Source organism: Spea bombifrons, chromosome 2, assembly GCF_027358695.1.
Source record: "Spea bombifrons isolate aSpeBom1 chromosome 2, aSpeBom1.2.pri, whole genome shotgun sequence".
Taxonomy (NCBI): Eukaryota; Metazoa; Chordata; class Amphibia; order Anura; family Pelobatidae; genus Spea; species Spea bombifrons.
Genome location: NC_071088.1, coordinates 24,549,670 through 24,564,927, shown reverse-complemented (window position 1 = coordinate 24,564,927; position 15,258 = coordinate 24,549,670). Strand labels below are relative to the sequence as shown.

Below are 15,258 nucleotides of genomic sequence, written 5' to 3'. Positions count from 1 at the left end.
TTTATGCCCTAATGCCGGCCAATATATATAAAATGATTGCTGCTGGTAGCCGTTCGCAATCAATGAATAACAGTAGCAGTAGACGCTGATGTACCAGAGTGATTACAGCTGATGGCCTTTAGCTGATGGTAAAAGCTCTGCCAAGTGAATATATTTTATTGCAACACAATAGATTCCACTAGGATTTATCTTATTTAACAAAGCTGAGGCTTGCTTTATTTAAAAAAAAAGCACAAATATATTCTGCATTTCTATACAACGTGCAGACACAACAGACGATTAGCAGGGAACATAACATTTGATGTGACTGCAAACAAGGCAAAGTCAGCCCCCGTTGTATTGAAGTTCCACTTTATAAGGTTACTTTGTGAAGATTCACACCAGTGGTTTACAATGAGTTTTCACAGTAGGAATTACTTCCTGCAAAAAGAAAGGTGACCAGTTAAAGGGAAAATAAAATCTATTTTAAAAAAATCCTGATTCAGTATTCTAGGTTCTAACCTTCAGCTGTAACTCCAATAAGCAACACAGCCAAGGTATGGCAATGCAGATCTCAGCATCAAGTAGGAGAATAGAGGGATCCAGAACATTGGTATAAACGAATCACAGTTTTTAGTTTATTACCGTACATTGTACAGCTACAGAAAATGACACATTCATAACTGAGCTTCTATTCAATACAGTGATATATGGAGGGTTACAATGAGACCTAACTAGCAAATATAGAAAATGCATAGCAAGGTAAGGTATGAACTTCACTCTCCCTCGTATAACGCAATATTGTGGGACTGGTGAGGGGGAAATCATCTCACAAATGATTTAGTTAGCAGCAGCTCCAGGATGTGCCCCCTGAACATATGTTGAAGTTTGTGCATGCATTCCAACTGTATGGGGGAAATACCGTATTGGCCCGAATATAGGCCGCACTTTTTTCCCCCACTTTAAGTCTTTAAAGTGGGGGTGCGGTCTATATTCGGGGTCTAGCGCCCGACGCCCGGGACATGCAGTCCCGGGTGCCGGGCAGGCAGCGGGGTTAGGATACAGATCCCCCGCAGCGGTGCAGGGGACCTGTATCCTACTGTCTGATACGCTCAGACAGCCTCCCCTGCCGGCACTTTCCACGGGGGGAGTACCGGCACGGGAGGTTGTCTAAGCGCATCGCACGGACGTTCACCGGCAGCGGCGATGCGCCGTTGCCGGTGAACATCCGCACGATGCATTTTAACCCCCCCGACTTACCAGAGCAGACTCCCGGGTGTCTTGCAGGGCCGGCGGAAGACATCTACGCAATACGCGTATACAACTTCCGGTTCCGGCACTTCCGCTGAGTGCCGGCACCGGGAGTTGTATACACGATGTGCATAGATGTCCCCCTCTGGCCCCGTAAGACACGCGGGAGTCTACTCTGGTAAATCGGGGGGGGGGGACAGAGTGGCAGCATATCGAGGGGGAGGACAGAGTGGCAGCATATCTCGGGGGGGGAGAGGACAGAGTGGCAGCATATCTCGGGGGGGGACAGAGTGGCAGCATATCTCGGGGGGGGAGGACAGAGTGGCAGCATATCCCGAGGGGGGGAGAAGACAGAGTGGCAGCATATCTCGGGGGGGGGAGAGGACAGAGTGGCAGCATGTTTTTTGGTGCCTTTTTAAAGAAAAAAACTTTTTCTTTAAAAAAGCACCAAACTTTTAGGGTGCGGCCTATATACGGGGGCGGCCTATATCCGAGCCAATACCGTACTACCTTTTCTCTTCCTTGTAACTGTTACCAAATATTGACTGACCCCAAGCCATTTAACTTTCATTCTGATATGGGATAAGAGTATAATAATTCCATGCTGCTGCTGGTACATGAGTAAGATCTGCATTCCAAACTGTGATATTACACAGTCCAATGTACCCTCTTTGACTTGCAAAGATCTACGTATCACATTTGTTCAAGGAGTAGCCAAACGAACTATAGAGCTAAAATAATTCTCTAAACCCCCAGGGGAAAAAAAAAAAGCTCTCTTCCACTAAATATGGAAAATGCGTAACACAGACTTAGCCTAACCTACATAAATCACCTTCCGCGAAGGATACATATTCTCTCATCTTCAACTGTCTATTACAGTTTGCAGTCACTATTCTCGCTGAAAGTAGATTAGCACCACAAATGTCACAGTCATTTCTTTTTTGTCATACAAATTTTGTTATTATATACTGTATATATTCATGCACAAATACTGAATGTATATATATATATATATACATACACACCCAGACTGGTCACCTGGCACATCAGGCAAATGCTTTGTAGGAAACTGCCTCACAGGGCCAGACTCGCGTTCACAAGATGGCCATAGCACTTTAAGGCCACTGGCCACCTGATCAAGTAGGTACGGCGAAGGGATGGATATGCGAAGCCACACGCTACGTTTTTATGCTCACATGGCATGCAGTCGGGTGTGCCAGATGGCCTGTCCGGGTATGATGGATGACAGCTCCAGCAGATTGGGTCATTTAATGTTCATCCACCAACTGGATATGCCCAGCCGCACGCAGCATGAGTATGAAAAGTGCAGCAGTGCGTGTCCAACCATAGACCACGCTTGCCAGGGCCTCCTAGTCATCTCCAGTCCTGTCCAATATACCGGTATATATGTGTGTGTGTGTATATATATATATATATAAGACCAACTTGCCCCTCTTTGGCCATCTGTAATATTGCAAGATATTGTAGTTCAATGGTTGAATTGTATCTAGAATATTTTCTTAGGACAAGCTAAAACTCAAGACCTTTTAGAAATGATGGGCCTGTTACGTTTAGAGTTTTAATATTATAAATGACACATAAAATCTCAAGAACAGTACTATTAAGTCTATGTTATTTAACTTCTTTCTGCATCCCCAATTGAGCACATTTCAGAAGTGCCAGTCTTTTGTGGGGTCTGACACCCATTTGAATTCATGTTAACAGTGTGCGCTTAGAATTATTTTAGACGTCCCTCAGGTATCCTAAGATAGAGGGAAAGTGTGGGTATTATACAGAAATGTTTAAACTAATTGGGGAAAAAGATTGACTAGAATGTTTATTTTAAATTAAAGGGCTATTTTCCTTCAGGAAAGCTTTTGGGGAAAGTATGGGAAAACCTGTATAATCACTTCCCTTTTATGCATCCAGTTCCGTTATTAGGTTGAAAGGCTACATCAAAAGGAATGATAATCATTAAAATCCTGGGTGAAGTACTTAAAATGGCTGTTCTCTATTGCAACATGGATTACTATTAGAGATCGTGTCCTTTTTAATCTGTAGACACAAGTTTACAAATTGCTGGAACTATAAAATATAATATTTGACAACGTGACAAGACCATTTACGGTACATTTTTCCTCATTCTTCACTCTTTAGTTGCCATTGTAGTTGAATATTATATAATTTACTGATCTGATAATTCAATGCTTTAAAAAAAAATAAAAAATACAAATATTGGCTCAAGTTTTGAGAAAATGTTTTGTTCACCATTTATTCAAGTCTAGAATATCTAGAGTACCGTAATAAAAAGAAATCATCCAAAAACAATGAAAAAAAATTCTGACTATATACAATAATACTGTAATCTGCTTCTCATTATAGTGTGATTATGCAAATGATGACAAATAAATTTTACCTCTTTAGACATGATTAAACAATCAAATTTGCTGGCATTTTTTTATTTGTAGAATGAAAAAAATCAAGTCCTCCTGGGGCCTAATTGCCCCGCAAAGTGTTTCTTTGACAAGCACTTTGTTTCCCAGTACAATTATGTGACCCTGAACCAAACCTTAAGGCAAAATGCACCAAAAGCAAATTAAGTGGCCACAGTTTTACGTGCATGCGCAGAGACCTGGTGCTTATCATACGCTGTCACCAGGCAGCCACTGAGAAACTGCTTGCCTGCTGCTCACTAACTGCCTCCTGATAGCTTCTAAGGTAATGGAGAGTCAGGGACAGTGAAGCTTCTGCCAATCCCTAAAGAAAAAACGAATAATTCTGACTTGTCTTTGCTTTAACATTGAATGAGTCTGTACTCATTGATCGTAGCAGACGGGTATATATCACACAGGTAGACCCATGTGTAATGTACAGCACTGTAGAGTGTTGATAACACACATCATGTTTGGAGACGGGGGTCAAACAATTAGATATTCATAAAATGCCAACATCTGGTCATTACATACATTGTACACATTTATCTGACACAGCAAATGTGTGCACACTTCTTCCATTCCCATGCTTTTTTACATCTCTCGGTGTTATGTATATTATACTGTACATATATATCTATTATATAGAGTTTCCAAGGGGGTCTAAGAAGACTTTACTTTAAAGAGCATTTACTTAACCCCCCACATCCCTACCATGCACTGGGTTGAATCATCAATCAATCACCCCCTTTGTTAATATGGAGTTCTGGGGACCCTCATTTTGGAATTTAATGCAGAGGGACTCTGGGTTTATTAGGTGAAATTTGAGAGTCAGAAGTAGCCAGTAAACATAGAAACATATAGTTTTATGGCAGATATGAGCCATTTGGCCCATCTCGTCTGCTTGTTTTTTTCCTGTTGTAAAGACTCAGCTTCTGCTGGAAGGCTCTTCCACTTATCTAGCACATTTTCAGTAAAGTAATTACATTACATCTAAGCCTTTGACTCTCTAGTTTTTCATTATGACTTTTTTCCCCTTCTTTGAAATAAACGCCTTATCTGGACAAATTTAATATGGAATAGTTGATACATTTGTGTATCATTCTTGCATAGGGGCCACGCTAATCTTCTGTGTATCATTTCAGTTATAGTATATGAGCTGTCAGATCTTGCGCTTATAACATAGTTAATACAACGAGAAGTAGTGCTTAACCTGCTGTCATTTCTCATTATCATTAGTGAACTGTTTGAGAGTGGCAGGAGCAGCCCAACCATCAACGAGGCCATATTCAGCACGATGATGCAAAAAGGAGTAAACTGGAACTTGGCCCGTCATAGACTGCAGGATCAGGCAGAATCTTATCGGATCTGATCACAATGAACACACAGAATATTGGAAGTATAAAACCAGAAGCCTGGATGCAATTTCAAAGTCAATTTGTAAAACATAACAGACGAAAGCTGCGTTTATGTGAGCCAACATATTATTTATTCTATGAGACTTTCCCACCTGTTTGAGGAATAAAATGTTAATCTTGATGGACAGATTTTTTATAATGTGGGAATAACTGAAGTGTTTTCAGTATTTAGGAGTTTGTGCAGTAAAACCTACTTGCTGTAATCAATCATTAACTGCAGTGTAAGGGAACAAGCATTATTGATCGTTATTGACCCGCACATTTTAGAGAATAAATTCTTTAGACCCGGGGGAAAGCACGTTTTATTATAGTTTTAGGTAGTGATGTTATGAATGGAAGCAAATAGTAAAAATACCACCACATAAAACCTGTTCATTTTCACATACCTCCAAGCGATCATTCTTTCCTCCCCTGATGTCCCCTTTTTTCTAGGAGGGTATGAATAATACTTTGTGTTTTACAGTTCTAAAAAATGGTATTTATTTATAGTTATAGAAATAGCACACAAAAAGTATATATTTATATATTAAATCGTGTGAATAAAATGAATTATCATATGGAATAACAGATAATTAGAAAAAACAGCTATCCATACCTCCAAAAGTCACACAGTAGTCCCTCTCCATTTAAAGTCTAACCACATCATCTAACAGGTAGCTCATTTCCCCATGTCTCCCATCACAATAAGTAGGTGTGTAGTGCCGATTAGATGCTACACACCAGATTAGGAAACATATCCCGCTTAAATTTAAATTAAAACCAGACAGGCTGCTTTATTCCATTGGGGTTGTCAGTAAAATGGTGTCTGTGGGTTATGTGGAGAGGAGGGCTGGACAATTCTTTGAAGAAGGTCCCATAAAGACAAGTGAAACGGAAACCATATTTTTTTGGGGACAGGGCATGTTTTATATAGCCACTTTACCAGGGGAGGGGGAATTGACAATCACAGGAAACAGGAAAGGATTAACATAATTAACACAAGTGATTACACAGAAATCGGTACCAGACTATTTTCAACATACATACAATGATAAATACACAACAGTTGTAAAGAGATAGGGAAGTAACACTTAAACAACTAGACAGTGAGTTATTGTTAATACATATAGAAATGTAGAGGGTTAATATACATATTTTACAATTGAATACGTTAATATAAAATTACAGTACCAATAAAAAAATAAAATGGGGGCCCAGCATACATTACAACAAGTCTTAGGGCCAGTTTGATATTTTTAGGAGCCAGAACGAGACAGAAATCATGATAAAATGTCACACAACATGATGAGCCAGATCTTAAAATCTAGGAGCCATGGCTACCTGGCTCCTGGGATTTGCCAAGCTCTGATTGTACAGTGACCTGGTACTGACCTTCATACAAGACACAAAAACGATACGTCAACTGATGGTGGTGAAATGTTCACTGCAGTGCAAGAAATAAAAATATTTGTGAATGCAGATACACATCCCAGAGAGAATTACTACTGTCATGATAAGAGCTCTTTGCAGAATACTTCCACTGAAGCTGCGGCAGTGGCATCTAAATGAATATTCATTCAACAAAGCGTAATGTCCCATATCAGTTTTGCTTAGTGAATATATTAAAATTCACTGGTGTTCCACATGTGGTGAACCCATTCCCAGAGAATCCTGTGGCATAAGTAGAGATACCCGAGAGTGACACTGTAAATACACCTCTTCTGCCAGCTACTGATCTAGTAGGGACTCACAGTTCTGGGTTATTAAGGAGGCACATATCTCCTAAGGATCTTCTATGGAGAGAGGTCTCCTGACACCCCGCACCCTGTACATAAAGATCAAGTAATGGGTGGGATAAGCAGGGACCAGAAAGCTCCAAACATTTGAAACATGACCCCCACCAGTACCTTGATAAACAAGAGGTCAATACAATATAAACTGTGTTGTACTTTCACCAAAAACGAGCCTGCCTTGGGAAGTCAGGGCAGGCTGTTTGATGCTGCACTGCACAGTCTCATCACATTGACAATTGTCTGAGGGCTGACAGCAGCTGCACCTGATACAAATAGACAAACAGAGTCATAAACGTATAACACCCGATGCAGTGCTGTATAGAAACTGATTTTTGCCTTGCTACCAAATCTATAGCCACCATGAATCATTTTTGTTAGCCTGCTGATAGCCCTAGTGGTGACAAAGGAGTTAACAAGGTTAGAAGGTGATAGAGGATACAGAATGGATAGAAAGTGCATTTTATCTCTTGTGCATTTGCAAATGGAGAGTTGGTCTATCCAAGGGCTGCCATCACAAAGGCATAAATCACTGGAGAAAAAAGGCACTCCAGGCAGGAGATGGCACTTAACTGGAAATAGGCTTTGCTGATGGATCCATATCAGCAGAGAGGATGTAGAACACATGAAGGTACACATGTAAATGTCTAAAGTAAACTAAGAAGGACTGAAAGCTGTTAGCAGATAGTGAAAGTAGTAGGCAGCAGGAACATCACTGATGGGTTTGGCATGGCAACCTACTGTAACTAGACATTAACAATCTTTTATCTGCAAGACAGCATCAAGCAATCTCCAGCTCACCTTCTGTTATAGAGTACAGCTTCCTTCAACAATTTAGAAATGCTACAGTCTTTGTTAGCAATGTTAACAAACAACGATAGAGACACATCAATATATTTTGGCATAAGAATATATGGCAATACTAATGAGCAAGAAAACTCTCTGCACTTCAGCCCATGTATGTGTTGAATCATATGACGTAGTGCAACACATCACAGGAATCATTCATTGCTGTTCCACCGGAGCAAGATGTTCAAAATGTCTGTTATAAAACAGATGTTAAAAACATTTGACCCTGCATTCTATACCTTGTCTTGTAGATTTGGATTAATGCTCTTCTGCAAGATGTACAGACAGATATACAAGCAAGTGAACATCTGTTATGATGATTTTATACTTCCTATTGTTTTATGGTTAAAACTTGATTTAAGCCTTCAGATTCATGTGGACCTGAATTTAATTGAAATTTGCCAATTTCATTAATTCCTACAAAATAACCCCCTGCCAGAACTTCTCTTTACTTTCTTGTTCTCCTCTTCTTTTTTTTCTTCTCTAGAGATATGATTCTTTTTCCGGCGTTCTGCAGTGGTACTCTGTAGCATTTCCTCAATCGGGGCCAACCTCTCCCCAAATTCCAGTAATGGGTGAAAGGCTGTCCTGTGGTGTGTGCCAAGGCTTCGCTCTGTTGTGGAAGTGCTCCAGGTGGCCAGAATAATGCAGAGGGATCCATGGAGACAGAGAAGCGTTTATGTATTTCTTTTTCTCTGAGGATCCATCGGTGTTATTCTGGCCTTCTGGAGCACTTCTGCACCTGGACCACGCCTCCTCCGATTGAGGGTGGGTGACAATGAATTTTGTTTCTGAATGGGAAAAGCCCTCCAAATTTCTTATGAACTGAAAGGGCAGCATGATCAACTCAAGTGCATAAAAGATGCATGCGCGCAAAAGGTATGGGAGGAGTGACCTCAATGGATTCCTCCCTACCATCAAATGCCCTAATTGATCCTGGTCATTTGTTCATTTGGCACTGTGGCCTGCTCAACAGGCAAATGTTACAGCGCTTGAAAAGGTGGAAAAGCCAAGTGGCTTTGCAGAGTGCATCACAGTGAAACCATCTCCAAAGAATGAGGAAACATGCAAGGCAATATATATGGAATTTGACGCACATGCTACTTTACCAATAATATGTGAGTTGATAATAGGATAATGGGGGAAGGCGCGAGATTTATGGTGATATAGCGTCTGCTGTTGCCAGCCCACAAAAGGATCTTCATGTATAATCCAATTTTAGTAGCCTTGGAACCCCCTTTTAGTTTACTGACCTGTATTCACCTAGCTGTAAGCATTACACACATGCCCTACATTTTCTTGTCGGTCTTAGTGGTTAACCCTTCCCATCCACTTATTCTTTGTATTTGGTGACATGCAAATATTATGCTATTTCCATCAAAAGTCTAGCCTATCTTTTATTAATAGAGTCCTCTTATCTCAGTCAGATAGCTTCACCACACTTCTACTTATTCTGAATGGGTTTCCTCATGCATACGGCAAACCCAGCATACTGAAAATCTCCAGTACTGAAAATGATTTACCTTCATTAGAATTGTATCCATTAGGAACAATCTTTCAAATCGTCCATAGTACAAATCAGGTCCTCGGTTATAATGGCTAAGGTGTAAAATATGTTCTTAAGGTCAAGGGAAACATCATGATGAGGAATTAAAAGCCCTTCAAATACTTAAGACTGATTTACCTCCTTCATCTGATTCTTCTGACAAGGCATTATGCTCCCAAGGTTAGGTTACTGGGGCAGAAAGCATAACTGATGGCCAGAATGGAAAGCCAAAAAAGCATTTATACAACAGTCAAAACGCTCTTGAAAGAAAATTTATTTTTTTCAAATGGTAATCTAAAATTAAATAAGAAAAGAAAATATTTTCCCCTTAAAGAAAGAAGAAATTATCATAAATATTTAGAAGTGAAATTAAATGCATTTTTACATTTTAGAAGTGCTACAAAATGTTCCAGCAAGCAACTACATTATAGAGCTTGTCTTTCAGCCCATCATGGTTTCAGCAAATAAGCTTGGTTTGTCAAGATGACGGAAATGACCAGAATTCAATTGTTATGAAAAATTAATTCTAAGAAATAAGGCTATATTAATACCACTGCTATACTGCAGGGTGACAAATGTATATGTATTTTTTATATGGTTTTCCTTGGATGCGGGGTTCAGGCCTATGATGTATGGGGTGCATATCATCATTTCCATTAGGAACCACGTGTCATTTTGTTCCAGGACACATAAATATGTTGCTTGTTGCTCACCAACAGTATGTGGGATGCATGACTATGAGTTTATACATCTGGATATTGCAAGATATATTCAGGAACATAATACACAGCTAAACTGGTGAGATGATCATTACTGGGAACTCTTGGGGTTTGGCTCAGTCTCCCAGTGAAGTCCTGCTTCCCCAGGTAGCTGGGGATTATTGTTTCTCTGGGCAGCAGAGAGGCACAAGGCCACCCCACTTGCCATCTACGTTCCACCTACTCCTTGCCCACTTTCCTCCCACATGCAACCAGATCGACCCCACTTGCCATCTACGTTCCAACTACTCCTTGCCCACTTTCCTCCTACATGCAACCAGACCCACCCCCACCTGAAGCTACTCCCCAGAAGAGGAAGCCCTCTGGGCAGCCTACCCTGGGAAGTTCCCAGGTATGGAGATGATGTCCAGTAACTGTGCATTATGCAGGGTTGGCTCCACCTTTTTTGTAGAAGAAGCCCAGCATTCTTAGGCTTTTATGATGCACAGTGAATTTAGGTTGAAAAGGAAATGCAACACATCTTGTAATTGGACAAATTGGGGTTAGTTACTCCCTGTGCCTTCTGAATCTAGTGAAGACAGTTATCAGTACTGCCTTTACGCTGTGAAACAAACAGTGAAACATGTAGAAAGGCATGAAATGGCTAAGGGTTATCTCAGCGTTACAGCTCTAAGCTGTCGTTATTGTTCCAGAAGCCACCTTATTGTCCGCGGACGACTACTTTATGTTAAATCAACGTAAGACTGAAGCTATCATTATCTGCACAAGCATTCATTATCTATGTGCGGTAATACCGTATATAATACAGAAATCACCATTATTCATTTATTACGCTACAATTTAGAGAACATCACCTTGGTAGGGAGAACCAATAAATCAGAAAACCTCATTTTGTAATTTTCAACGTTGTCATGTTTCGATGTAAGCAGGTGCACCGTGGAAATATATTCTTATTCTAGCAATCTTTTGGAAAAAGGGCTTTGTTCAGAACTTTACGTCTCAAGCGGTTTTACAATTCCTGTTAACTCTTCAGGTCCCAAGGGGATGAGTAAATAATTGTTAAAGCAATGCATTATTTGCTTTCATGGCACTGAAAGGGTCAAAGGTTTGTATGTTTTTGCTGTATACTTTGGTATACGTTCACTGTTACACATCATCGCTAGTACGTAGAAGTAATACACACCTATTCAATACATTTTTAAGCCCCAACTTTATCCCTTTTGCCAGTTCCAAGTTATTGCACACTCCATTACAAGTAGGTTGACTACAACAATTATGTTTTGCATGACATATATTTTTCACATATTGGTGACAGGCATAGGTAAAGTGCCGCCCCGCAGTATGTGGGATGTATAACTGAGTAACTGATTAGCTTTCATGAGTTTATGCATCCCACGTACTGCAGGGAGCATGTCAACAACATGCGAGAATTAAAGGCATCCTGGAAGACATGGTCTATGTGGTCACCCTAACAACAAGGAAAAACATCAGGCTATAACATGCATTGGGGGTACGAACAGAGGGCTCCAGCACAATCAATACTTACCGCTTTCACTTGTTGCTAACCACAAACATGTGGTTCCCCAGAGGGCTTTTCAGCACAGCTGATCCCATTTGAACGATCTTAACCCAATAATGTCTGATATCTCCAGACAAATACATAATAATTAGTATGTTACATGCTGTAGAAATCCAACAGTTTAATTTCTCACTTTGGGGTTTTTTGTATAAAAGTATCACAATCCCATGAGTATCAAAAAGCGTTGGTATTTTGCATTTGCAACAGTTCCTAAAGCGCTTTGGGACAGTTCATTCTCACATACTATAATGTCGCGAGTGTTATTGTAGCCTATTGTGCGTCTGTGACACCTTCATACATATCCATTATTAACTTTTATCCAACGTTACTGGAAAGAAGTGTTACCTTTTTAATTTAAGACCGTAGCGGTCCTAGTCAATCTCCTAGAAAACGAAGACCCCAGTGTAGGAAAGCAGTTTGGGTCCAAAACTGTGGAAGCAGTCAAGGTCAAGGCTTCCCTGCAGGATGCCTTTTAGAAGCACCTCTGCTTCAAGGAGTCATCAGGTCACCCTCCAAAAGAAATGTCCTCTTTAAAATGAGAAGAACATTGGGAAGTTACATTGTATGTGTGTTGGAATGAGCACATTCCCCCCTTAATTGGAAACCCATTATAGAACAGTAGTGTCATTTTATATTTCACATCCTCGCACTTTGCAGAATGTTTCAGTTGTGTCCTCAGTTAAAGTGAAACAAGAATGCAGTACAAATCTCACCTTTTTTGCTTTAGATCCTAATTACTAATCTCATTCCTCCTAAGCAGTTATATTATTTAGTAAAATAACATTATGAAAATCATGCTGGCAACTCTAGAGAGCTGCCAAATTTATATGTTAGAAGTACATCCACGCCAGGTATATCAGTTAATGACCACCTTAAAAAAGCCCCATCATTGCAGAATTAACATGCACACAAAGACTAAAATATATCATAACCGGGATACATTCCTCACTCCACACACTGAAAATTTTAGCTGTTAATTAAAAACTGATTAATGAACTCCCACAATGCACTCACACAAGCAGAGTGAAATGTTACCGATGCACCCTCACTGCCACCTTCAGAAATGTTGGTGATACATTCTCACAAGCACGTCCAGAGTGAAAAGGCCTGGTCACACTTGCACAGACATGTCTAGAAGAACATGTGCCCTTGCACAGGCACCGTAATAGTAATACAATTCTGGTAAGAAATCCACCTTTGGAGTGAAATACTGGTGATACCCTCGCACAAGCACCTCCACAGTGAGTTAGCTAGCGATTATTCAATGCCTTTATTACAGAAAGTGATTATGCTCAGTAGAAATTATAGTAAGGGAAAAAACGCACACATTACTGCACGGTGCCTTCAAATTACATATTATCATCAAAGTATTTTCACCATTTGTTTCAACCTTTGATTCATAAATAAAAGCACCAGACTGGTTATGCTAAGAGGACACAGCATTTTTCTGCCCCAGACAAAAACAGGACACTGATGTCATAGGGATAGGTTGCTCTGCTACAGATAAATATTGAACTTTCCTAATGCTCTGCTGATTATATTTAGGATTCAGATTACAGAGTTTCTAAATATGAGATTCTGTATTAATGCAGCCCAGGAGAAAAAAAATGAAAACTTGACCGATCCTGAGGCATTTAGAGGCCACCCAATTTCTATTTAGTTTTGTGTCTTTAGAAATGGACTACTTAGTATATAGTTGGATGAGATGATGTGAGTTCGAAGCCAACCCCTTTCTTGACCTAGTTCACAAAAATAATAGTATGAGGCAGGATTGTGCCAATAAAAAGGCACATTCTAGAATTGCGGTCCTCGTGCTTGTCTCTATGGATGCACTCAAGAACTTCTGTCTAGTCTGGCTTCTTCATGGCTCAACCAATGTCATATAGGGCAGGCAAAAGTTAGTTGCAGTGTGCCAAAATGAAATGGTCCTTGTGATGCCAGAGACCTATATAGCATAGCCCTGAACCCTGATTAAAAACCAGAGGCTTAAAAAACAACACTATAATGCTCATAAATTCCATATTTTGCACACAAATCCACCATAGTTTTCCCAATTAACAGTGTGAAATCCTATCTATTAAAAGATTGTCAGAGCTTGTGTATCCCCACTGGTAAACCATTCCATGTATCCCCATTGACATACCATTCGCATAACTCTTAGAAACTCTCTTGGTAAAGTCTTATCTACACATACATATAGTTACTGTATAACCACAGCTTGAAAAGAACCTGGGTGTTTAGTCCCAGGACAATTTGTTCTGTTTGACATTTCACCTCTGCACTTGTGTTACCATTCACAAAGCTTCTGTAATGGTCGGATAGTGACTGTCATTCAGAACCCAAACATACTGCTGTGCTAATGGCCTGCGTTTATCCAAGCACTTCTTTCCATACATTTCTTTAGCAGGCATGGTATTTCTTTACGGAATCCTGCTGCTCCCACTTATGATCTCAACAATGCCACAAAATCTCACGTATACAATAATAACATTTTCCTTGCTCCCCAGCATAGTCAGGCCACACAAAGAGAGTTGGCAGAAAGCACCAGAGAAGCACTCCGTCATATATTTGCTCAGTCGTCACCGAGGGTGACAACACAAACACAATAAGTAAAAGAAATAAGGAGAATTATGTGTGTACGTTACCTCCGCTCTCTGTTCTGTTTCCGTGATTTATGGAGCAATCCAATCAGAACTACAGCAGCTCGGATCCCTGCTTTTTTCGAATGCATCCTCTCGGTTGGTTGTGACATGGTTATTAGATCCAAAAGCCAGGTTCTCCAAAATCAGAGTAACCAAACTTAAGCAGCAAAAATAATATATATCCACTCACTCCCCTGACTCCCTTTTTTTTCCTTGCCTGAGATACTTGCGGTGTGATTAATAATATTGAGGCAGGTCACTGTTACAGTAGTGACCTTCAGGACACTGGCCACCGCCGGCTTCTTCAAACCTAGTCTCCAACTTCTGCCTGTCTCTCGTCTCCTGCCTTCCTGCGAGATGTTGGGACTGCCAGTGGGGGAAAAAAGGAAAAGAGGAAAAAAATAGCACAGCCTGCTATTTACAAGTGACTTTGCGAAGTGCTGCAGCCTGTGTTACAGTCACCGGTGCATCCCAACAAAAATCCTTCACCTCGGTTTCACCTGAGGACCAAAAAGCAATGTCTCTGATTTACAGATATTCCAGCACAAGTTTTATCTCTGAGACAAGAGCCTGAGGAGAGAGTGTGCTTCCACTATCCAGATCCATAATTTGCTAGGAGACATACACACACATACAAAATCAAGCTGAATAGGGACGTCATGAAATCAAAGCCCAAGGGAGTGGGGGAGAAAAAACAAACACACTCACACGCGTAAAAGAACACAATGCTTCTGAGTTTGTTCTGCACCTGCTTGTTAAAATATTAACTTTCACTTGCAAGAGGATGCTGAGTGTGTGTGAGGTAGGCGGTGGATTGAGCATCTCTGCCTGCACACGCTGGGGATACTTGGATCTGCATGGTGGGTGTTACCAGACGGCTTATTTCCTCCTCTTTTTTCATTCTTTCCCCCCTCGCTGTAGGATGCCGTGGCTGGATTTGGTGACACAGAAAAGCTAAGTCTGTGTGGAGTTGTAAAGAACTGGCCGAGGATCTGCAGAGACCTAGCGTATCAGCAGAGGAGACAGCGTATAGCTCATATGGAGCAGGGGCGGACACTGTTCTATTTAACCCTT

At 40.6% G+C, this 15,258-nt stretch overlaps 1 protein-coding gene and 1 pseudogene across 1 annotated transcript in view; both read right to left on the bottom strand.

Annotated features, from left to right (window-relative positions):
• Positions 1-15,258, bottom strand: part of RAP1GAP2 (RAP1 GTPase activating protein 2) — a 215,044-nt gene that overhangs the window by 105,484 nt on the left and 94,302 nt on the right. The window lies entirely within an intron of this gene.
• On the bottom strand, positions 4,731-4,831 carry LOC128476003 (uncharacterized; annotated as a pseudogene).